At 39.1% G+C, this 25,705-nt stretch overlaps 1 pseudogene; it reads left to right on the plus strand.

Moving 5' to 3' along the window:
- The first annotated feature begins 23,086 nt into the window (after nucleotides 1-23,086).
- Nucleotides 23,087-25,705, plus strand: part of LOC101991536 — a 24,241-nt pseudogene continuing 21,622 nt past the window's right edge.

The raw sequence follows: 25,705 nt of genomic DNA on the forward strand, positions 1-25,705 counted from the left end.
CTGTAATTCTCTTTCTTGGTTGGGTCTTTGTGTGGTTTTGGAACCAGGGTGACTGTAGCTTCGTAAAAAGAGTTTGGCAATGACTCTTCTGTTTCTGTTATGTGAAACACATTATAGAGTATAGGTATCAGGTCTTCTTGGAAGTTCTGATAAAATTCTGCATTAAATCATCAATCAGGTCCTGGGCTTTTTTTTGGTTGGGAGGGCCCAGACCATTGTAACTGGTACCATCTCTGGGCTGGTGGTCCTCATTTCTATAAAAAAGCAGGCTGAGCAAGCCATGATGAGCAAGCTAGTAAGCAGTACCCCTCAATGGCCTATGAATCAGCTCCTGCCTCCAGGTTCCTACTCTGCTTGAGTTCCTGCCCTAGCTTCATCCAGTGCTATGGAAGTGCACCAAATAAACATATTCCCCCCAGAGATAATTTGGTCATAATGTTTCACTGAAGCAATAGAAACCCCAACTAAGACAGTTGCCCTAAGTTTCCCTCCGCACTTCGGAATAAAGTTTTACAAAAGCAAACCTTTGACTGTTCTCATGTTTTCAGACAAGGTCTCACTGTACAGCACAAACTGGCCTTCAGTTTCATAGTCTTCATTTGCTGCCCTCTAGTGCCAGGATTTATTAATGTAATCCTCCAATCCAGACAAGGTTATGTCGTTCTTTGTTTTTTCTTTATGAAATGCGTTGTGTGCTGATCCTGGACCACAAATAAGGATCCAGTGAGGACTTGTGACAAGCCACACGGAGACACTTGAGAAAAACTCTGACTGTAAGAAAATGATTGCATACCAATTTAATCTAGCAATTCAATACTGTGAACCCGAAAAATTATTTTTTGCTTTTTTTCTAATGCAATTTGTGTACAGTTCTGTCTTTACAGGGGGGTGAGCATATTTATATGTACACAGTAGCACTTATACATGTAGGCATTCTTATACATGTTTGTGCATGTAAAACCTAGAGGGCAACCTTGAGTTTAGTTACATAGGACCTAACAACATGTTTCTTTGAAACAAATCTCTTTTGGATACTGAGTTTTTCCCATTAGGTCAGGTTGTCTTGCTAGTGAGTCCCAGAGATTCCCCTATCTTTTGTCCATCCTTGACACTAGGGTTATAAGTATACACCCTTATGGCTCAAAGATTTTTAAAACGGACTATTTATTTAATTTGTTCAGTGATTATGTGACCTGCCACAGTGAACATGGGAGATCAAAGAACAACTTGTTTGTTTGTACTTTCCATTCATGATGTTGGTTCCAGGGATCCACTATAAGTCATCAAGTATGTCACCAAGTGCCTTTAACCACTGAGCAATCTCACTGGCCATCACATAGGGGCGTTGAAGGTTTTCTGGGGATCCAGTTCAGGCCCTAAAGCTTGCCCAGTAAGCACTTTATCTACAGAGATATCTCTCCAGCAGTCCTAATAGAGTGTCTAAAAACAGAAATATTTTCCCTTTACTTTTCACATGTTATGAGAGTTATAACATTGTATGTTATAATGTTGTTTGCCAAACAGAGACTCAATGAACCATTTTTAAAGAGAATTAAAGAAATGTTACCATTAAAATCATTTATATTTTTACACAGTAAATTTGATATCTTTTTCCTTCATTCTCATGGTATATTTCTAATTTGAGAGCATAGATTTTCTTTATTAATAATATTCCTTTTACATTTATATTTAAACATTGATGGAATAATTCATTTATTTTTCTTTTCTTTTTTGTGAACATCTGACTATGTAGCTAAGACTCATCTGAGACAAAATGGGTAGCCCACACTGGCTTCAAAGGGCTGGCTACCTGCCTAACATTTCTGAGTGCTGAGATTGTACATATAAATCATAATACCAGATTCATTTGTAAACTTTTAAAATTTATTTTGGATTGATATTTCTTCCAAGTCATTTGTTTTAATTTATGACATTATAAAAATAATTGCATGATTTTCCAGTTCCCTTTTTTCCCTACAAAACCTCCCATATACCTCTTTTTGCTCTTTTCAAAAATATACCCTTTCTTTTTCTCATGAATAGTTGTTTGGACATGGGTGTATGTCTGTGTGAATATATACATACAAGTATATCTCTCTGTGTTTCACACACACATACACATACATGGGGACTTCTTTGTTCAGGTCTCATTTAAGGCAGTCAGCTTGGTGAGACCTTATGGGTTTAGCTTCTTACCTTACAGAGAGATAAAAATCTCACAGCGAACTCTCCATTTCTCTGGCTCTTAAAGTCTTTCATACCTTCCACAATTTTCCTTAAAATTTAGATGTGAGAGTAGGTTTGTTGATGTATCCATTGGGACAGGGATCCTGGCTTAGCCAAGGTTTCTATTTCTGCAACAAAACACCATAAGCGAAAGCAAGTTGGGGAGGAAAGTGTTTACTTAGCTGACACTTCCATATTGCTGTTCATCATTGAAAGAAGTCAGGATAGGAACTCAAACGTGGCAGGCACCTGGAGGCAGGAGTTGATGCCACAGCATTTGGATGGGTGCTGCTTACAGGCTTGCTTTCAATGGCTTACTCAGTCTACTTTCGTATAGAACCCAGGATCACCACTGGCCCAGGGGTGGGCTTGGTCCTCTCCCATCAATTACTAATGCCTTATAGCTGGGTTTTCTGGATGCATTTTTTCCAACTGAGTTCCTTCCTTTTCAGATAACTCTACCTTGAGTCAAGTTGACATTAGCCTAGCAAGGTCAGATTCAAAACTATACATTTTCTTTGGTTGTGTTTTTTTTGTAAGAGTCAACATCTGTTACAAGGATTTTTCTGCATGAGATCTGAGGGCTACAATTATCTGGGGGAAAACTAAACAATTGGGAAAAGTATAGATTACTTTGGTTAGATAATAAAGTAGTTGTGGTTTCTTCTTCACAACCCACGGCTGCATTGGACCTGGGTAGCTGGCTGGGTTTTCAGTACCAGTCATAATTTCTCTCTTGTTGATGAGGTATTTAATTCAATTGGCAAGCTGTTGGTTACTGTCAAGTACTTAAACTGTACCTTAAGTTTACCATGCCTTGACGTTTGGCATGATTTAGATGTATCATACAAGGATAAGACTGTTGGTTGCATCCCTCCATTGGAAGCTTGCATGTTCTTATGGTACCATAAAAGTTTAAATTCATGAGAGAGAGAGAGAGAGAGAGACAGAGACAGAGACAGAGACAGAGAGAGAGTTTTGAGTGTATTGTTTTTGTGTAGATAGTTAATAGGGATTTCTCATATAGTTTCCAAAAATCCTTACTACTATTTACCTTCCTTTTTTATATGTATTCCACTCCCTCCCCAGTAATTAGAGACTCCTTTTTCCTATTCCCTGATCAGATTACTTATATCCTGATACTCCACACTCCATAGCTCCCCCATCACCCAACTCTGGCAATGGTAGCTTTTTACTTTCTTGGTGTCTTCCGTTAATTAATATGACTACAAAATAAAAAATTATAGCCCTTGACTTTTTCAAACTCATGTTGATGCTGTTGTAGGCTAGTGTGGCTTCAAATTCTGATCTTCCTATCTGGTATTTCAAGTTTGGACCACCATACCTATGCAAGTTGTGCTTTAGTAGTTCTCCTAAATGTTTCTGATTTATAATATACACTATGAAGTTTGGGCCACACTTGCATCTGTGATCTCTTCAAATACTTTTGGCAATTTTTCAGCACACAGCATTGTTAGATATTGCAGATTATACTGGTAATACTAGTTACTTGACTGAGAAATATTCTTACCATCTTCAACTGCTTCTACTGTCTCAGGATTTTATAAAAAACTATTTCCTTCTTGGTCTACAGGTATTCTCTGCAATTCTATGTCTACGCAGCCATTAGCATAGGTACTTGGACAATAGAGAGATGGTGGAATGATCAAGGGCTCTTGGTGCTCTTTGGGAGTATTGGAGTTTCATTCTTAGTACTCAGATCAGAATGCTCACACCTGTTTCTAACTGTACTGGAGTTCAGCAGCCCTCTTCTGGCCTCTGTGAGCCAGACATATGTCCTAAACATGCATTCAGACACAAACACAAAAACTTAGAAAAAATACTAATAAATATCACAGGCATTAAATGTTTATTTCCTTTATAATATTGTAGTGACATTTCACTTTTATTTTATTTTATTATTATTTTTAATTGAGCTCTGCATTTTTCTCAGCTTCCCTCTCTACCTCTCGCCTCCCCTTCAACCTTCTCCCAAAGACCCCATGGTCCCAATTTACTCAGAAGATCTTGTCTTTTTCTATTGCCTGTGTAGATTAGGTCTATATATGTCTCTCTTAGGGACTTCATTGTTGTCTGTGTTCTCCGGGATTGTGATTTGTGGGCTGGTTTTCTTGGCTTTATGTTTAAAACCACTTATGAGAGAATACAGGTGATAATTTTCTTTCTGGGTTACCACACTCAAAATGATGTTTTGGTGTATGACAATTCTATATTCTGTCAATAATATTTAAACAAATGCTGATTTGCCATTAGCCAGGAAGGATGTATAAGTGGGACAACCAGACAGGAAGTAGAGGCGGGGCAAGGAGAATAGAAGAATTCTGGGAAGCAGGAAGCTTCCTCAGGAGTTCTGCCCAGACCACAGAAGAAGCAAGATGTGACGTGCCTCACTAAGAAAGGTACCGAGCCATGTGGCTAATGTAGAAAAAAATAATAGGTTAATATAAGTGATAGAGCTAATAAGAAGCCCGAGCTAATTGGTCAATCAGCTTATAATTAATATAAACCTCTGTGTGAATGTCTTTGGGGTTACCTGCTGTGGGAACTGGGCAGGACAGAAACTCCAACAAGCAGGACCACTTGGCTCACATGTAAATGAAGCAGGCCCTCATGTTACAATGTTTTCCATTTTCCTGAAAAATTCAAGATGTCGTTATTTTTCTCTGCTGTGTAGTACTTCATTATGTAAATGTATCACATTTTCCTTATCCATTCTTTGGTTGAGGGGCATTTAGGTTGTTTCCAGGTTCTGGCTATAACAAACAATGCTGTTATAAACATAGTTGAGCACACGTCCTTGTGGCACGATTGAGCATCTTTTGGATATATACCCAAAGTGGTATTACTGGGTTGTTGTGGAAGGTTGTTTTCTAATTTTCTAAGAAATTGCCATACTGACATCCAAAGGGGCTGTACCAACTTATGTTCCCATCAGCAACACAGGAGTGTTCCATTTACTCTACAATTTCTCCAGCATAAGTTGTCATCAGTGTTTTTGATCTTGGCCATTCTTATATATGTACTCACTTCATATATAGCTAGGGTTCTTAAACTGGAGGCTGAACAGAAAGAGTGCTGGTTATTTGGAAGAGAGGCAAGATAGGAGAGTAGATTAGCTACTTGCTATTTGGCCTCTGTGACTAAGTAGAATTTCACCTTGACCTTTGACTTCGGAATTCCTTCTATAAGGGGATGGAGATCTAGATAAAGTTCTCTTTAGCAGTGGTTGTAGAGACCTATTAGAATTCCCGCCAGGCTACAGCCAGTGCAGCAGAACCTCTAATGATAGGTGAAGATTTACAATTATTGATTAGAACAGCAGTTGATTAAGGGGCAGCTACTGAAGTTAATGAAAAACAACAGATGTGTATATATAATGTCCTGGTACAAAACACACACAAAAAAAACCATATACAGAATTAAAGTGGTGCACACCTTTAATCCCAGCACTCAGGAGGCAGAAGCAGGCAGATTTTTGTGAGTTCGAGGCCAACCTGGTCTATAAGAGCTAGTTCCAGGACAGCTAGAACTGTTAAACAGAAAAACCCTGTCTTGGAAAACAAAACAAACAAACAACAAAAAAAACCCAAATCAAAATAAATAAATAGCAGGCGCAAACAAACTGTCTGTAACTCTGGATTCCAGGGATAGGTAACATCTTCTCAACTGAAAAGAACCACACCAGGAAGACATTTGATTTATAGCCTTACTTGGCAGCAAAGTAATACCCATAATATATGCTAAAAGTTAAAAATTAAAATAAAATAAAGTTTATTAGAAAATAGAGCCAAATATTAATTATCACAACTTTTCCTAATATATACAAGGGATAGCTGGTAAAAAGCCATGGTGACACATTAGTGTAATCAGGCTGAGTTATGAAGATTAGTTGAAGAAAATCCTCAGCTCCAGCAATGAGTTCAAAGCCAGAAAGAAATACAACAAAAAGTAAATTATGTACTTCAAAGGTACAGTTTTCTCCATTTTATCACATCCTTGCCTGAATCTGAAATACCTTTTATATTATTTTACTACTCTTGTCAATTTTTACTACTGTTCACTTATTATTATTGTTATTATTATTATTACTATTATTATTATTATCATTTTGTTTTTCAAGAGAGTGTTTATCTGTGTAACAGCCCTAGCTGTCCTGGAACTTGCTTTGTGGTCAATATTGGCCTCAAACTCAAAGAGATTGGCCTGCTTCCCCCTCCCAAGTGCAGGGATTAAAGGGCTGAACCAATACTGTCACCTCGCTAAAAACAGCTTTTTTTTTAATTAAAATAAAAAATAAAAAAAGATTTGTGACCCGACAGTGGTGGGAAAGGTCTTAAATCCTGGTCACTCAGGAGGCAGAGATAGGTGAATCTCTGAGTTCTAGGCAAGCCTGGTGAGTTCCCAGGCAGCCAGACTACACAGAGAAACCCTGTTTTGAAAAGCCCACTCCTCCCTCCTGATGGAGGCCTGGTACTGAGTGACCTAAACTAAATTCTGCCCTTTGAGCCTTGGCAACAGTGCAGTGAAGGGCAGTTATTGGAGGGCGCCATTAGCCAACTGTGGAGAGCGCCAGTCTGAGGAAGTGATTCCTGGGCATGGGTGGAGTGCATTCCTCTTTGAGATGCCCTGGAATGGAACTCGACGTGGCAGCAGGATGGGAAACCTTGAGGGTAACTGGCTCTTTCTAGTCATGTCTCTATGAATGTAGCAGCTGGGCCCCTCTCCCTCCTCGGGGTCCTCACTAGTCGGGAAGCGTCTTGTGGGCGAGGGGAGAGGGGGGTCTCGGTACCACAGAGCCTTCAAAATGGCGCCTGGCAGTGGTGACCACTCCCGGGGAGAGGCTAACACTCTGGCTCTCCTGTACTCTTCACCAGAGAAAAATCTTCCACCCTTTCTGGCCCTGGGTCCCTTGACCTTCATCCACCCCTCTGTTCTACAAGGGAATCTGCAAATTTATATGGGGCTCCGAAAGAGAAAAAAAAAAAAACCGGCAGCAGAGGCTGCTGCTGAGATGGAGGGACCTCGACTCGTGCCTAGATCGGGAGGCAGGGGCAGGGGCAGGGGCAGGGGCAGGGGCAGGGGCAGGGAGGCAGGGGCAGAGAGGCAGAGGCATCTCTGTGAGTTTCTGTGAGTTTGAGACCAACCTAGTCTATAAAGAGAATTCCAGGACAGTCAAAACTGTTATGACGAGAAACCTTGTCTTGAAAAAACCGACGATGATGTGCGGATTGTTTAAAGGGGCAGGGAGTAAAACTGGTTCTTTTCAAGACATGAGGCCCTTTACCGAGTTCTGACCCATGAACCGCATAGCTGGAGCCCAAGGTATTCTTTCTAAGGCTATATTTATGGCAGTGCCAGAAAGACACAGAACGGACATCTGGTTGCTGGGTTTGTTTGGTTATTCGTAGAAATCATGATTACCTCCTGACCTGTCACAGAGTCCAGTTGTCCCCCCCCAGCCATGGTTCCAAACCATTTCCCCAGACACCCTTGCTGTGTTTCCCACCTTTTCATTCTACTAGTATTATTATTATTACAAATTTTCAACTCCTCCCATCCTCCCATTTCCCTTCCCCTCCCCCAATTCCCCCTCCCCCTTCCTCTCCAGTCCAAACAGCATTCAGGGTTCCCTGCCCTGTGGGAGAGTCCAGTCTCTTGCCAACCCTAAAATGGCTCCCTTAATTAAGATATATACTTCCCTGCTCCCATATCCACTCCTCCTCCGTCCCAACCGTCCCTTTCCCCCAAGCTCTCCCCATCCTCCCCTTCTCACTTCTTTCTCCCCATCACCCTTACCGTCATCCCACCCATACCCCGAAGCTCTCAATTTTTGCCTGGAAATCTTGCCTATTTCCAATATCCAGGAGAATAACTACATGCTTTTTGTGGGGGTTCACCTTCCTATTTAGCTTCTCTAGGATCATGAAATATAGGCTCAATGTACTTTATTTATGGCTAGAATCCACTAATTAGTGAGTACATACCATATTCATCTATTTGGGTCTGGGTAACCTCACTGAGGATAGTGCTCTCTATTTCCTTCCATTTGTATGCATAATTCAAGAAGTCATTGTTTTTTACCGCTGAGTTATACTCTAATGCGTATATATTCCACACTTTTTTTTTATCCATTCTTCCATTGAGAGGCATCTAGGTTGTTGCCAGGTTCTGGCTATTACAAATAATGCTGCTATGAACATAGTTGAACAAATGCTTTTGTACAAGGATAGGGCATCTCTTGGGTATATTCCCAGGAGTGGTATTGCTGGATCCTGGGGTAGGTTGATCTCGAATTTCCTTTAGAAACCGCCACACTAATTTCCAAAGTGTTTACACAAGTTTGCATTCCCACCAGCAATGGATGAGTGTTCCCCTTACTCCACATACTCTCCAGCAAAGGCTATGATTGGTGTTTTTGATTTCAGCCATTCTAAGATGTGTAAGATGGTATCTCAAAGTTGTTTGGATTTTCATTTCTCTGATCGCTAAGGAGGTTGAGCATGACCTAAGTGTCTTTTGGCCATTTGAACTTCTTCAGTTGAGAATTCTCTGTTCAGTTCAGGGCCCCATTTTTTAATTGGGTTAATTAACATTTTAAAGTCTAGTTTCTTGAGATCTTTATGTATTTTGCAGATCAGACCTTTGTCTGTTGCGGGGTTGGTAAAGATCTTCTCCCAGTCAGTGGGTTGCCTTTGTGTCTTAATGACAGCGGCCTTTGCTTTACAGAAACTTCTCAGTTTCAGGAGGTCCCGGCCTTTGCTTTACAGAAACTTCTCAGTTTCAGGAGGTCCCATTTATTCGATGTTGCTCTTATTGTCTGTGCTACAGGGGTTGTACATAGGAAGTGGTCTTCTGTGCCCATATGTTATAGACTATTTCCCAATTTCTTTTCTATCACATTCAGTGTGTTCAGATTGATATCGAGATCTTTAATCCATTTGGACTTGAGTTTTGTGCATGGTGATAGATATGAATCTATTTTCATTCTTCTACATGTTGACATCCAGTTATGCCAACACCATTTGTTGAAGATGCCTTCTTTCTTCCATTGTAAACTTTTAGCTCCTTTCTCAAAAATCAGGTGTTTATAGGTTTATGGGTTAATATCCGGGTCTTCTATTTGATTCCATTTGTTGACTTCTCTGTTTCTTTGCCAATGCCAAGCTGTTTTCAATACTGTAACTCTGTAATAGAGTTTGAAGTCAGGGATGGTAATGCCTCCAGATGTTCCTTTACTGTATAAGATTGTTTTGACTATTCTGGGTTTTTTGTTTTTCCATATAGAGTTGATTATTGTTCTCTCAAGGTCTGTGAAGAATTTTTTTTTTGGATTTTTATGGGGATTGCATTGAATTTATAGATTGCCTTTGGTAGAATTACCATTTTTACTATGTTGATCCTACCCATCAAGAGCATAAGAGGTCTTTCCATTTTTTGGTGTACTCTTCAATTTCTTTCTTCAAAGACTTAGAGTTCTTGTGAAATAGATCTTTCACTTCCTTGGTTAGAGTTACCCAAGATACTTTATGCTATTTGTGGCTATCGTAAAAGGTGAAGTTTCTCTGAATTTCCTCTCTGCTTCTCTATCCTTTGTGTATAGGCAGGCTACTTATTTTTTTCTTTTTTTAAATTTATTTTTACTTAAAAATTTCCACCACCTCCCCTCCTCCCATTTCTCTCCCCCTTCCCCAGTCCCTCTCCCTCTTTCTCTCCAGTCCAAAGAGCAGTCAGGGTTCCCTGCCCTATGGGAAGTCCAAGGTCCTCCCCCCTCCATCCAGGTTTAGGAAGGTGAGCATCCAAACAGGCTAGGTTACCACAAAGCCATTACATGCAGTAGGATCAAAACCCAGTGCCATTGTCCTTAACTTCTCAGTCAGCCCTCCTTGTCTGCCACGTTCAGAGAGTCTGGTTTGATTACATGCTCCATCATTCCCAGTCCGGCTGGTCTTGGTGAGCTCCCATTAGATCAGCCCCACCGTCTCAGTGGGTGGGTGCACCGTTCACCCTTCTGACTTCCTTGCTCATGTCTCCCTCCTTCTGCTCCTCATTTGGACCTTGGGAGCACAGTCCAGTGTTCCAATGTGGGTCTCTGTCTCTATCTCCATCCATCATTAGATGAAGGTTATATGGTGATATGCAAGATATTCATCAGTATGGCTATAGGATGGGGCCATTTCAGGCTCCCTCTCCTCAGCTGCCCAAGGATCTAGCTGAGGATATCTTCATGGACACCTGGGAACACCTCTAGAGACAAATCTCCTGTGAAACGTAAAATGGCTCCCTTAATTAAGATATATAATTTCCTTCTCCCATATCTACCCTTTCTCCATCCCAACCATCCCATTCCCCCAATCTCTCCCCATCCTCCTCTTCTCACTTTTTTCACCCCATCTCCCCTTACCCCCATCCCATCCCCACCCACAAATTTCCAATTTTTGCCTGGCAATCTTGTCTATTTCCAATATTCACGAAGATAACTATATGTTTTTCTTTGGGTTCACCTTCTTATTTAGCTTCTCTAGGATCATGAAATATAGGCTCAATGTCCTTTATTTATGGCTAGAATCCACTAATGAGTGAGCACATTCCATATTCATCTATTTGGGTGTGTGTTACCTCACTCAGGATTGTATTTTCTATTTCCATCCATTTGCATGCAAAATTCAAGATGTCATTTTTTTTTACCACTGAGTAGTACTCTAATGCATATGTATTCAACATTTTCTTTATCCATTCTTCCATTGAGGGGAATCTAGGTTTTTGCCAGTTTCTGGCTATTACAAATAATGCTGCTATGAACATAGTTGAAAAAATGCTTTTGTAGTATGCTAGGGCATCTCTTGGGTATATTCCCAAGAGCGGTATTGCTGGATCCTGGAGTAGGTTGATCCCGAATTCCATGAGAACCCGCCACACTGATTTTCAAAGTGGTTGCACAAGTTTGCATTCCCACCAGCAATAGATGACTGTTCCCCTTACTCCACATCCTCTCCTGCAAAGGCTATAATTGGTATTTTTGATTTTAGCCATTTTGACAGGTATCTCAAAGTTGTTTGATTTCCATTTCCCTGATGGCTAAAGAGGTTGAGCATGACCTTAAGTATCTTTTGGCCATTTGAACGTCTTCTGTTGAGAACTCTCTGGTCAGTTTGGTGCCCCATTTTTTAAATTGGGTTAATTAGCATTTTAAAGTCTAGTTTCTTGAGTTCCTTATATATTTTGCAGATCAGACCTTTGTCTGTTGCGGGGTTGGTGAAGATCTTCTCCCAGTCAGTATGTTTCCTTTTTGTCTTAATGACAGTGTCCTTAGCTTTACAAAAGCTTCTTGTTTCAGGAGGTCCCATTTATTCAATGTTGCTCTTTATATCTGTGCTGCTAGGGTTATACGTAGAAAGTGTTCTCTTGTGCCCATGTGTTGTAGAGTATTTCCCACTTTCTCTTCTATCAGGTTCAGTGTGTTCAGATCGATATTGATATCCATTTGGACTTGAGTTTTGTCCATGGCGATAGATATGGGTTAATTTTCATTCTTTTACAGGTTGACATCCAATTATGCCAGCACCATTTGTTGAAGATGCCTTCTTTCTTCCATTTTATACATTTAGCTCCTTTGTCGAAAATCAGGTGTTCATAGATTTGTGGGTTAAAATCAGAGTCTTCTATTCAGTTCCATTGGTCAACATTTCTGTTTTGTGCCAATACTAATTTTTTTGATTAGATCTTGTAACCTACCACTTCACTGAAGTTATTTATCTGCTGTAGGAGTTCTTTGGTAGAGGTTTGAAGATCACTAATGTACACTATCATATCATCTGCAAATAATGAAAGTTTGGCTTCTTCCTTTCCGATTCGAATCCTTTTCATCCTCTGATGTTGTCTTACTGCTCTTGCTAGAACTTCAAGAACTATGTCGAAGAGATATGGTGAGAGTGGACGGCGTTGTCTTGTTCCTGAATTTAGTGGAATGGATTTGTGTTTCTTTCCATTTAATTTGATATTAGCTGTTGGCTTGCTATATATTGCCTTTATTATATTTAGGTATGATTCTTGTATCCCAAACCTCTCCAAAATCTTTATCATAAAGGGATGTTGAATTTTGTCAAATGCTTTTTCCTCATCTAATGAAATGATCATATGGTTTTATTTCAATTGATTTATATGGTGGATCACATTGATAGATTTGCATATGTTGAACCAGCCCTGCATCTCTGGAATGAAGCCTATTTGATCATAATGGATAATTTTTTAATGTGTTCTTGGATTCTGTTTGCCAGAATGTTACTGAGAATTTTTGAATCAATGTTCATGAGTGAGATTGGTCTGTAATTTTTGTTCTTGGTTGGCTCTTTGTGTGGTTTTTGAATCAGGGTGACTGTAGCCTTGTAAAAAGAGTTTGGCAATGACTCTTCTGTTTCTGTTATGTGAAACACATTAAGGAGTAGAGGTATCAGCTCTTCTTGAAAGTTTTGATAAAATTCTGCATTAAAACCATTAGGTCCTTGGCTTTTATGGTTGGGAGGCTTTTTATGATACCTTCTATTTACTCACAACTTATAGGTATATTTAAATTGTTCACCCGGAATTGATTTAATTTGGGTAAATAGTACTTACCTATAAACAAGTCCTTTTCTTTTACATTTTCCAGTTTTGTGGCATACAGGCTTTTGTAGTAAGATCTAATAATTCTTTGAATTTCCTCAGTGTCTGTGGGTATGTCCCCCTTTTCATTTCTGATCTTGTTAATTTGCATGTTCTCTCTCTGCCTTTTGATTAGTTTGGATAAAGGTTTGTCAATCTTGTTGACTTTCTTAAAGAACCAGCTCTTTGTTTCACTGATTCTTTGAATTATTTTCTGTGTTTCTATTTTGCTGATTTCAGCCCTCAGTTTGATTATTTTCAGTCTTCTACTCCTCCTGAGTGAGTCTGCTTCTTTTTTTTTCTAGAACTTTCAGCTGTGCTGTTAAGTCTCTAATGTGAGCTTCCTCCTTTTTTTAATATGGGCACTTAGATCTATGAACTTTCCTCTTCGCACTGCTTTCATAGTGTCTCATAGGTTTGGGTATGCTTGTCTTTATTTTCTTTGAATTTAAGGAAGACTTTAATTGCTTTCTTTATTTCTTCACTGACCCAGGGGTGGTTCAGTAGTTAACTGTTCAGATTCCATGAGTTTGTAGGCTTTCTGGGGGTAGAATTATTGTGAAATTCTAACTTTATTCCATGGTGTTCCAATATGACACAGGTGATTACTAATATTTTTTTTGTATCTGTGGAAGCTTGCTTTGTTACCGAGTGTGTGGTCAATTTTCGAGAAGGTTCCATGAGCTGCAGAGAAGAAGGTATATTCTTTCCTATTTGGGTGGAAAGTTCTATAGATGTCTGTTAAATCCATTTGATTCATTACCTCCATTAACTCTCTTGTTTCTCTGTTAGGTTTCTGTCTGATTGACCTGTTCATGTGTCAGGACATAAAGCTAATGCACACAATATTAATAAGTTTCTCTAGAAATCAAAGGAAACCCATATAATACATCCCACCCACAGTTTCCCCTCCCTTCAATCCCCTACCTCCAATACTCCCAAGGGAAGATGGGCTGATACCCTGGAGCAGACAACCACCCACCTGAGTGGGGCCCTAAGAGTGGGGGCCTAAATAGACAGGAGTGTTGAAGTCTCCTACTATTAGTGTGTGGGGTTTGATGTTTGCCTTCATATCTAGTACTGTTTCTTTTACATAAGTGGGTGCTTTTATATTAGGGGCATAGATATTCAGGATTGAGACTTCCTGTTATGAGTATAGAATGTCCCTCTCCATCTCTTCTGAATGATTTTAGTTTGAAGTCAACTTTGTTAGAAATTAGTATGGCCACACCCACTTGTTTCTTAGATCCATTTGCTTGATAAACCTTTTCCCAACCCTTTACTCTGAGTGGATGTCTGTCTTTGTGGTTGAGGTGTGTTTCTTGTAACAACAGAATGTTGGATTCTGTTTTTGTATCCATCCTCTTAGCCTGTGCCTTTTTATAGGTGAGTTGGGTCCATTGACATTAAGTGATATTAATGACCAGTGAGTGTTAACTCAGGTTATTTTCTTTTTGGTAGTAGAGTTTGTGTGTTTCCCTTCTCTGAGTTGTGCTGGTGAAGAGTCGCTAGATATCTGAGTTATTGTGGGCATTGTTGGATTCCTTGGTTTGTGATTTTCCTTCTATTTCTGTAAGGCTGGATTTGTGGCAATGTATTGTTTAAATTTGTTTTTATCCTGGAATATTTTGTTTTCTCCATTGATAGTGTATGACAGCTTGGCTGGATATAGTAGTCTGGGCTTGCATCCATGGTTTCTTAGTTTCTGTGGTACATCTATCCAGGATCTTCTGGCTTTCGTGGTTTCCATAGAGAAGTTAGGTGTAAGTCTGATAGGTTTACCTTTATAAGTAAATGACCTTTTTCCTTTTCAGCTCTTAATATTCTTTCTTTATTCTGTATGTTTTGTGTTTTGATTATTATATGGTGAGAGGATTTTTCTTTGATCCAGTCTATTCAGTGTTCTGTATGCTTCTTGAACCTTCATAGAAATATCTTTATTTAGATTGGGAAAGTTTTCTTCTATAATTTTATTGAATATATATTCTGGGCTGTTGAGCTTTAATTCTTCTCCTTCTTCTACTCCTATTATTCTTAGGCTTGGTCTTTTTATTATAAGAATAATGGGCTAACATAAGTTGTAGGAGTTAACAAGAAGCCTGAGATACTGGGCTAATCAGTTTATAATTGATGTAGACCTCTGTGTGATTTCTTTGGGACTCAGGGATGCAGGAACTGGACAGGACAGGAACCTCAGTCAACAGTGCCTGCTGGTTGCTGTGGGTTGAAGGTCATAATGTGGGGGATGGAGGTCCGTATGGGAGAGGACAGATTATGACAGAGCTGGAGGCAGTTTACAATGGTTGCCTGCTGATGCCTAGAAGACAGCCAGTGCTAGGCCTGGGAGCCTGCCATGGGCCTAGTAGGAAATGGGGCAGGTGGGATGGAATGTGTCTTCTTTCAATGTGTCCTTGTGCCCACAACAGGGTCCTGGGAGGCCTGCCTCTTGGTGCAAGGTCATGAATGTCCCTAGCCATGCTCTTTTCCCAGCTGAGGACAATGTGGGGCTGCAACCACCTGAAGCCAGATGGTGGATAGCTTAGGCATGAGGTCCAAGGTTTCCTGTGGTTCTTCTCTTCTCCCATCAAAGCATGGTACATGTGGGACCATGGGACTCGGGACCAGCGAAACTGGAGTCCTCAAGAATGCACACAGCTGCTTGCCTTTTGCCTTGTGTCCATCCAGTTGCAGTTTTTACCAGGTGGGAAGCCATTGCTGGGCTTAGGGCCTCACTCAGGTGGGTGGTTGTCTGCTCCAGGACATCAGCCCATATTCCCTTGGGAGTATTGGAAGTAGGGGATTGGAGGGAGGGGAAACTGTTGTTGGGATATATTGTATGGGAGAGTTTCCTTTGATTTCTAGAGAAACTTATTAATATTGTGTGCATTCCCTTTATGTCCTGACACATGCAGACCAAGCACACCATGTATTGGCTTTGACCAAAACCACACCCTAAGCTTGTGCTTTTGAAATTCACCTAAACAATTCTAAATGTTATATAAATAAAAGCCTTCAGTCTTTGCCTATTCAAATCTTTACAGAATTACAGTAAGTTTAAGATACTTATTAATATCTAGGCCTAAATGTTGTTATATGTTCCTGTTTCGTTATTCTCTTAGTTTGTCTGTTTCCATGGAAGACTCCTTCAGGCTTCTCCTTTCTTACTGTCTTTGCATTTTGTTACAGAATCATTCATTTCTCCTTGTATATAGCCTCATGGTACATATGAATGTGTGTATGACAATTAGCAACTCTCCTATACAGTTTTCTGTTCTTTACTTTAGATTTTATGATCAATAATTTACTGATGACTATTCCCCATTGAACACATTGATCATAGTTGCACAGATGGGCCATATTTTCTCTTTTACTATTTACACAAGCTGCATGAAATGACCTACTCAGAAACATTTCCATTGTTTCCTCTCTGGTTTTCAACCTAACAGTGAGCCAGATCTTACATTTAATAACTATACCCTGAAGGCATAAGTCACAAAACAATCCCACACCAGTTTGGAATTATTATTAATAAAAGGATTATTTATTTAAAGGAAAAACTTACAGATCACCATCATAGACAACAGCCCTCTGCACGACCAGGAAAGGAGTCTAGTAGCCAGAAGGGGAGTCCAAAGCAAGAGAGAGAGAGAGAGAGTCTACAACTGTCTTTTAAAGCAAAAGAGACCATGCCGAAGTGAGCTGGTATCTTAAAGGCTATTGGCTGAATGAGCAGAAGGAGCTCCAGCAATAATATTCCTCTCTGTATCTGAATTTGTTTAAGTATACAATATACACCTAGGCTGTTCCTGCATGTTTAGTAATAGTTTATATATATATATATATATATATATATATATATATATATATATTCTAGTGGAAATGTGAATTGGGGTGTATTTATTTAATTTAAATAAAATGTTCTTTAAAAGTTTTATTTGCTGGCAAAAAGAACAATCAGAGTCTCTCATTATGTAAGCCTCATTCTACTCATGTGTGGATATATATTATCTCATATAAACATATACATATATATGAGATATGTATATGATACATATACACATATACATGTACATGTGTATGATACACACAAATATGGGTATATGTGTGATCTATATACATATATACATATATCACAGACAACACAGACACCCATGAACCATACACAAACACATACGCACAATGTTGTTAGAGCCCCACCCAAAACCTAAAATTTGGAAAAAGCAAATCTCAGAAGTTGCACTTTGACTTTCACAGATACACCATGGTATGTGTTCACACCTTTTTCCCAAAACAAACACAAAAATATAAAAATTACTTTTCAAAAGAAAGAGAGAGGAAATGGTGTTATCACCATTTCAGCTTCAGAAGTCTGGAGTTTTCTAGGGCAACACTAGTGTGCGTCTGAATTGAGAGGTCAAAGAGTCTGGAGTCTGATTTCTACCAGCAATGAACACAGGAACAGATGCACAAGTTCAGGAGGAGTGAGGATTGTATGGAATAGTTTTCATTCTCTTTTAATTTCTTAATTCCATGTAGGCTCCCAGTCTGTTAAATGATTCTACCCACAACTAGTGCAAGACATTCTCCTATTTCTCTACCAAACTTCTTTGTAAACACCTTAACATATATGTCACATATGTACTTTACTAATGCCTTCACTAAGTCTCATTGCAGCCATATTGACAATTGCAATTTAATATCATGGCATATAGCCACCCATTCAAGTACAGGAGGCATAAAGCACAAATAGACAACTGTCCATCAACACATGAAAGCATAAAGAAAGTATGAGACATAAATATTAATGAAATATTCATCAGATATCAAAAAGAATTGAAATGCTGCCATTTTCAGAAAAAAAAAAACAAGCTGTATGTATCTCGGGGTATCCCATCAAGGGAAATAAGTCAGAACCTCATGTCATATGTTCTTTCACATATACTGAAATAAGTTTAGAAGGATCTGAATGTAGAGCATGTACTGAGGGAGCCATAGCTATGTGGGCAGGATGGAAGAAGCAAATGGTTAGATGGACTGGATAGAGGGTGGTCCTCCTTGTCATGGCAGATAATGTGCATGTTTGGATATGGCACAGCAAATCTCATTCATTTCCATAATTGACGTGTATATGCTTAGTTAGAAAAATAAACAGAAGACATGCTTCATGGGTCCAAATCAAAAAGGAAACACACGGAGAAATTAGTCAGTTCTTTTCTTCCTGTGGGATTAATAAAATTTTTTTCAAGTGATTTTGTTGTGTCTTTTACATACTAAAATAATCTATTTAATTGACATATCTCAATTAGAGTGTAAAACAATTTTAAATTTATTAAACACAGTGTTTCCAAGGAGAGGTATTTATGGTACTTAAGACAAAAGGGTATAACATAAGAAGAAAACAAACAATAATTCATGACTAAATATATTCACAGATAAACTTCTGCACACACACTGTCGATTTAACTAGAAAAACATAGCACTCTGGGTAACACACCACCAAAGAGCAGAGGTGGAATGCTGACATAAAAAGTTGAGTATATCTGTACATAAATTAAACTCTGTGAATCAGCACTAAGGATGAGTGTCATTTACAAGCTAAACAAACCAAATAAAGTTGGCTTCCTGGAAACACCACACCCTCCCCCAAGTTAAGCATGGGAATTTTTGTTGTTAATGTTTTTCAGTTTGAGATAATTTTCAGAAGTTTTATTTCTTTTCTACAGACAAATATAAATTGCAGTCAATAATTTGTATAAGGTCATCCAGTTAATTCTACCATTTCCTTCCAAAAATGTAATTACTTTTCTTAGAGGATGCATCTCTATTTCTGCCAAGGGGCCCAGTAATTCCATATTTACAACCCTGTACTGATTTCTGCTCACTAAAATGCTCAGTGCTATTTGGAGTTTAAAAGACATGGAGTATGGTGTGTAGCAAACAAAATAAAGATAAATGAAATGTACTAATTTCAATTATAATTCCTGGTAGTGTAGTGAATGTTTTGTGTGTGTGTGTATGTGTGTGTGTGTCACATGACATATTGTCACAGCTTTTCTTTGTAGTCCTCAGAGAGCAGAGAATGAAGACATGTTTTTATAGCCCTTAAATCCTGATGTTGCGGTTTCAAAACAGAGATATCAATAATTACTATAAGCATCTCTTCAAAGAAGACATCAAAAACATAACATAGATACTTATTATTCTATATTAAATATACACTGCTTACATTTTCTGTCTTAAGTTTCCTCTTCAAGTTTTCTATTTCTTTTTTCACTGTCTTTTGCTCAGTAGTATCAAGTCTTAGGTGATTATCCTCAAGGACTTTGATACTCTAAAAGAAAACAAAAGTCTAGCTCAGTTGGAAATCCCCATCTTTAATGTCACACTCAAATTATTCAGAGTTCAAAGCTTTCAAATAGTCACAGATAGGGGATGCTTTTTATGAATGCAAAACATGATGACATTTACGGAGATTTTTGTGCTCATTAAAAGATTTAGGTAGAAGACGTGAGTGGAGTACAAACATAAAAAGAAAAAAAGCAAAAACAAAAACAAAAAAGAAAAAAGCTGTATAATTACTTGGAGAAGATAGGCTGGTGAATGAGCAGTGGAAATCCAAAGGAAGTACAATGAGAATAAGACTCGCAAGAGCCTGTGGCATGAAATACCGTATTTCCCATCCACAGGCAATGGCTTAATATCAACTTAATGATGGAGCATGTAAAATGATTTCCTTTCATATGTAATGAGCGAAATGGACTTAATAGACATCTATAAAACATTCTACCCTAAAAGAAAAGAATATACCTTCTTCTCAGCATCTCATGGAACCATCTCAAAAATTGATCACATAATCAGTAACAAAGCAAACTTCCACAGATTCAAAAAAATTTTAGTTACCACCTGTGTACTATTGGATCACCATGGAAGAAAGTTAGAATTCAGCAACAATTCTATCCCCAGAAAGCCTACAAACTCATGGAAACTAAGCAGTCAACTACTGAACCACCCCTGGGTCAGTGAAGAAATAAAGATATTGAAGTCTTCCTTGAATACAACGAAAATGAATACACAACATACCCAAACCCATGGGACACTTTGAAAGCAGTGCTAAGAGGAAAGTTCATAGCTCTAAGTGCCCACATAAAGAAAAAGGAGAAAGCACACATTAGAGACTTAACAGAACACCTGAAAACTCTAGAAAAAAAAGAAGCAGACTCACTCAGGAGGAGTAGAAGACTGAAAATAATCAAACTGATGGCTGATATCAGCAAAATAGAAACACAGAAAACAATTCAAAGAATCAATGAAACAAAGAGCTGGATCTTTAAGAAAGTCAACAAGATTGACAAACGTTTATCCAAACTAATCAAAAGGCAGAGAGAGAACATGCAAATTAACAAGATCAGAAATGAAAACGGGGACATACCCACAGACACTGAGGAAATTCAGAGAATCATTAGATCTTACTAAAAAGCTTATATGCCATAAAGTTAGAAAATGTAAAAGAAAAGGACTTGTTTATAGGTAAGTACTATTTACCCAAATTAAGTCAAGACCAGCTGAACAATTTAAACATACCTGTAAGTTGCAAGGAAATAGAAGGTCTGATCTGCAAAATATATAAAGGACTCAAGAAATTAGACTTTAAAATGCTAATTAACCCAATTAAAAAAAATTGGGGCACTGAACAGAGAGTTCTCAACAGAAGACGTTCAAATGGCCAAAAGACACCTAAGGTCATGCTCAACCTCTTTAGCCATCAGGGAAATGGAAATCAAACAACTTTGAGATACCTGTCAAAATGGCTAAAATCAAAAATACCAATGATAGCCTTTGCAGGAGAGGATGTGGAGTAAGGGGAACAGTCATCTATTGCTGGTGGGAATGCAAACTTGTGCAACCACTTTGGAAATCAGTGTGGCGATTTCTCAGGAAATTCGGGATCATCCTACCCCAAGATCCAGTAATACCACTCTTGGAAATATACCCAAGAGATGCCCTATCATATGACAAAAGCATTTGTTCAACTATGTTCATAGCAGCATTATTTGTAATAGCCAGAACCTGGAAACAACCTAGATGCCCTTCAATGGAAGAATGGATGAAGAAAGTGTGGAATATATGCACATTAGAGTACTACTCAGCGGTAAAAAAAGACTTCGTGAATTTTGCATGCAAATGGATGGAAATAGAAAACACTATCCTGAGTGAGGTAACCCAGACCCAAAAAGATGAACATGGGATGTACTCACTCATAAATGGTTTCTAGCCATAAATAAAGTACATTGAGCATATAATTTTTGATCCTAGAAAAGCTAAATAAGAAGGTGAACCCAAAGAAAAACATATAGTCATCCGCCTGGATATGAACCTTCATCTGGCGATGGATCGAGATAGAGACAGAGACCCAAATTGAAGCACCGGACTGAGCTCTTCAGATCCAAATGAGGAGCAGAAGGAGGGAGAACATGAGCAAGGAAGTCAGGACCACGAGGGGTGCACCCACTTACCGTGACAGTGGAACTGATCTATTGGGAGCTCACCCAGGCCAGCGGGACTGGGACTGAATAAGCATGGGATGAAACCGGACTTTCTGAATGTGGCGGACAATGAAGGTGATGAGAAGCCAAGGACAATGGCACTAGGTTTCGATCCTAATACATGAACTGGCTTTGTGGGAGCCTAGCCTGTTTGGATGCTCACCTTCCTGGCACTGGATAGAAGTGGGAGGACCTTGGACTTCCCGCAGGGCAGGAAATATGGACTGCTCTTCATTCTCGAGAAGGAGGGGGAATGGAGTGGGGGGGGAGAGTGGTTGGGGAGGGAGGGGAGGTGGCGATGTGTGCGAGGAGGGGGAGGGAAATGGGAAACGGGGAGGAGGCTGAAATTTTTTTTTGCAACAACTAAAAAAAAATAAAATAAAATAAAAAAAAACATAAGTTACCTCTGTCTTCCAAGCTTAAACAGATATTGTGTAAACCACCTGAAAACACATTAAAAATGCATTCTTAAAAAAACTAGACATTAAAATTCTGAATAACCCAATTAAATTGGTGTAATGAACTGAACGGAGAATCCTCAACACTAGATGTTCAAATGGCCAAAAGATACTTAACTTCCTTAGCAATCAGGGAAATGCAAGTCAAAACAACTTTGAGATACCATCTTACACCTGTAAGAATGGCTAAAATCAAAAACACCAATGATAACCTATGCTGTAGAGGATGTGGAGTAACAGAAACATTCATCCATTGCTGGTGGGAATGCAAACTTGTGCAACCACTATGAAAATCAGTGTGGTGGATTCTCAGGACACTTGGAGTCAACCTACCTCAGGATCCAGCAATTCCACTCTTGGGAATATACCCAAGAGATGCCCAATCATACTACAAAAGCATTTGTTCAACTATGTTCATAGCAACACTATTTATAATAGCCAGAACCTGGAAACAACATAGGTGCCCCTCAATAGAAGAATGGATAAAGAAGGTGTGGCACATATACACATTAGAGTTCTACTCAGCCACAAAAAACAATGACATCTTAAAGTATGCATGCAAATGGATGGAAATAGAAAACACTTCACTGAGTGAGATAACCGAGACCCAAAAAGATGAATATGGTATGTACTCACTCACAAGTTGATTCTAGCCATAAACAAAAAACATTGAGCCTATAATTTGTGATCCTATAGAAGCTAAATAAAAAGATGAACCCAAAGAAAAGCTTGTATTTTTCCTCCTGGATATTGGAAGTAGACAAGATCACTGGGCAAAAGTTCGGAGCACTGTGGTGGGAGTGGGGTGGGGGAAAGGGGAGATGGGGAGAGAGAAGGGAGAAGGGGAAGATTGGAGAGAACTTGCGGGAATGGGACGCTTGAGATGGAGGAAGGGTGGATATGGGAGCAGGAAAGAAGATATCTTAATTAAGGGAGCCATTTTAGGATTGGCAAGAGACTTGGCTCTAGAGGGGTTCCCAGGTATCCAAGGAGATGTCCCCAGCTGGGTCCTTGGGCAGCAGAGGAGAGGGTGCCTGAACTGGACTTCTCCCGTAACAACTCTGATGAATATCTTGCCTATCACCATAGAACTTTCATCTGGCGATGGATGGAGATAGAGACAGAGACAGAGACCCTCATTGGAGCACAGGAGTGAGCTCCCAAGGTCCAGATGAAGAGCAGAAGGAGGGAGAACATGAGCAAGAAAGTCAGGACCGCGAGGGGTGCGTCCATCAACTGATATAATGGGAGCTCACCAAGGCCTGCTGGACTGGCACTGAACGAGCATGTGATCAGACCAGACTCTCTGAATGTGGCTGACAATGAGGGCTGACTGTGAAGCCAACAATAATGGCACTGGGTTTGATGCTATTGCATGTACTGGCTTTTTGAGAGCCTAGTCTGTTTGGATGCATACCTTTGTAGACCTAGATGGAGGGGGGAGGGCCTTGGACTTTCCACTAGACAGGGCACCCTGACTTCTCTTAGGACTGAGAGGGAGAGAGAGGGGACATGAAGGGAGTGGAAGGGAAATGGGAGGAAGTGGAATTTTTTCATAAATAAATTAATAATTAAAAAAAAGAATTCTCAGGGGACCAATCATGAGGATGCCTTCCTGGAAAGATAAATGTCAGTGTAGGAAGAAGGCAGCAGCTCTAATGACTTTGCCCCAGGAATTCTCAGTCTACTTGTTCCTTCGAATATGCTGAGAGAACATTGAGAGAAACACAGTACAGAGTCTTAAAGTGGGAAATGGAAAAAGGATTGAAGTCATACAACAAAGATCCCATGTCTTATTAATCTTCCTGAGTAACTAAACAGCTTGGTCTGAAAAGAGGAACAATGTTTTTCCATGATGTATCCACGAGCCAGAAACAGCTTGGCCTCCTTGAATTCTTAATATAAATCCTGGTTTTTCTCAACACTGCTATACAGGCATTGCTGGAAACAGCTTATTTAGCCTCAGTCACTGACACAAATGATATTACCTTTGACAATGGATCTAAGTATCAAGGTAAATTTTCTGTTTTTCTTTGAGGTCACAGCTGTTTTTATTTGCTTAAAGTGTGACTGGGAAATACTCTTTCCTCAGACCTTGCCAAGTGAAACATGATACAGCAATGTACATTTAAAAACAGTTTTGAAAAGAACCATTTACTAGGTAACTCAATTACAACACTTTTATTGATCATAAACATAGTGAACTGTACTGAAGGGGAAAAGCAGACACCCTCACATGTGCGCTCTCTGCCTTTTACAAACGTTCAGAGAGAATACTTTGGAGAGCAACATTCAGAACCATCTTAAGACCCTAAATGCTCCACAAGCGTGGCTTCCATGTCCTGCATACTTTTGGTAAGAGTGTGACAGGGAAGCCAGTCAGGAAAAACATTTTTTTAAAAATCAACTAAGGCAGATTACAAATGATTTCCATTCACAAAAGAATTCAAAACATTTCCTTCATCTGTTTAAAAAACAAGGTCAACTTCAAGGGGCCACTGCATTCTAGCAAACAGTTAGAAATGGCCTTTAACAGTCATTTGCAACATTGGTCTTTTATCATGAGGAGTTGGAGAACTGACTTAAAATCATAGAAGCAGGTGGTTAAATACAAAATGTGTAAATGAAAACCCTTCATAAATATAAGACATTGATAAAAGTAGAGACTACTGGGCACAGAAATAAAGTTTTTCCAGAAGAAAAAAAAAACATTGCTTAAGGTAACAGAGCTAAGTATTTTCCTACCTTGGAATGATTCTGATAATCATGTCCCTAAAGACTGAGTATCTCCTGACACATTTCCTTATCAATTGTACAATCACCTGCTCCTCCCTCTCCCCAATGCCACCTCCATTAACATAGTGGTGCAACTACATGTTCTTTTCAGGGAAAATGTTCCAATTTCCAAACACAGCTCTCTTCAGTGTTACTGCAAATAGCTTGAAGTTTTTTAAATTGTTCAACTTGGTTTGCACTAATAAATCTCAACATTGTAACCTGCATGGAATAAAAACAAAATACTATAAACCTTCACACTAGTAAGTAGATTAAAAACATTTGAAATATACAAGGAATATCAGGATTTAGTACTTCCCCCTATGCTTTGAACAATGTAATTTCCAACATTATTACTGCATGAAGTTCAAAGTATGCCTTAAAGACAAAAACTTTCTGTAATAAAGAAAAAGTGCAAAGATACAAAATGAATTGTAAAGTCTTTTGCAAGAGTAGGTGTTTGGACGCTGGTGAGGAAAAAGATTTTCATTCTTCATTGTACACCTGACACCTATATGAGCAACCTTTTATTTATTTATTTATTTGTTTGTTTGTTTGTTTGTTTGTTTGTTTAAGATTTCTGCCTCCTCCCTGCCACTGCCTCCCATTTCTTTAATATCTGCAACACTAGTAATATATAATAATCATGGACTTGGTAAAATGAAAGAGCAACTCCCACTAAAAATACTTGTATTCTTCCTAGAGAAACCAAGAGATAGGAGTGCTATGTAAAAGAGTCCACATGCACATCAAAACATGTGCATTCTACTGAAGGCTAGGAATGGGAAGATCGATTTCTAGTGTCTCAGAAGAGCTTCAACATCTGCATTTATAACCAGCATTCTGCTTGAGTTACCTCTGGCTTCAGTACGTTGCAAACAAGTCATAGGTTTGGGGAGTTCACGAGGTACCTGTTGTCAGCAACTTCATGTTTAGAATATGCTTCAGCTGTTTTTGAGCTATAGAAAATGAATACCCTAAAGTGGAACATTTTTACCAAGAGGAAAATGGATTTGTTTTTATTAATCAGGACTATCCTGCAGA

This window comes from Microtus ochrogaster, unplaced genomic scaffold, assembly GCF_000317375.1.
Source record: "Microtus ochrogaster isolate Prairie Vole_2 unplaced genomic scaffold, MicOch1.0 UNK107, whole genome shotgun sequence".
Taxonomy (NCBI): Eukaryota; Metazoa; Chordata; class Mammalia; order Rodentia; family Cricetidae; genus Microtus; species Microtus ochrogaster.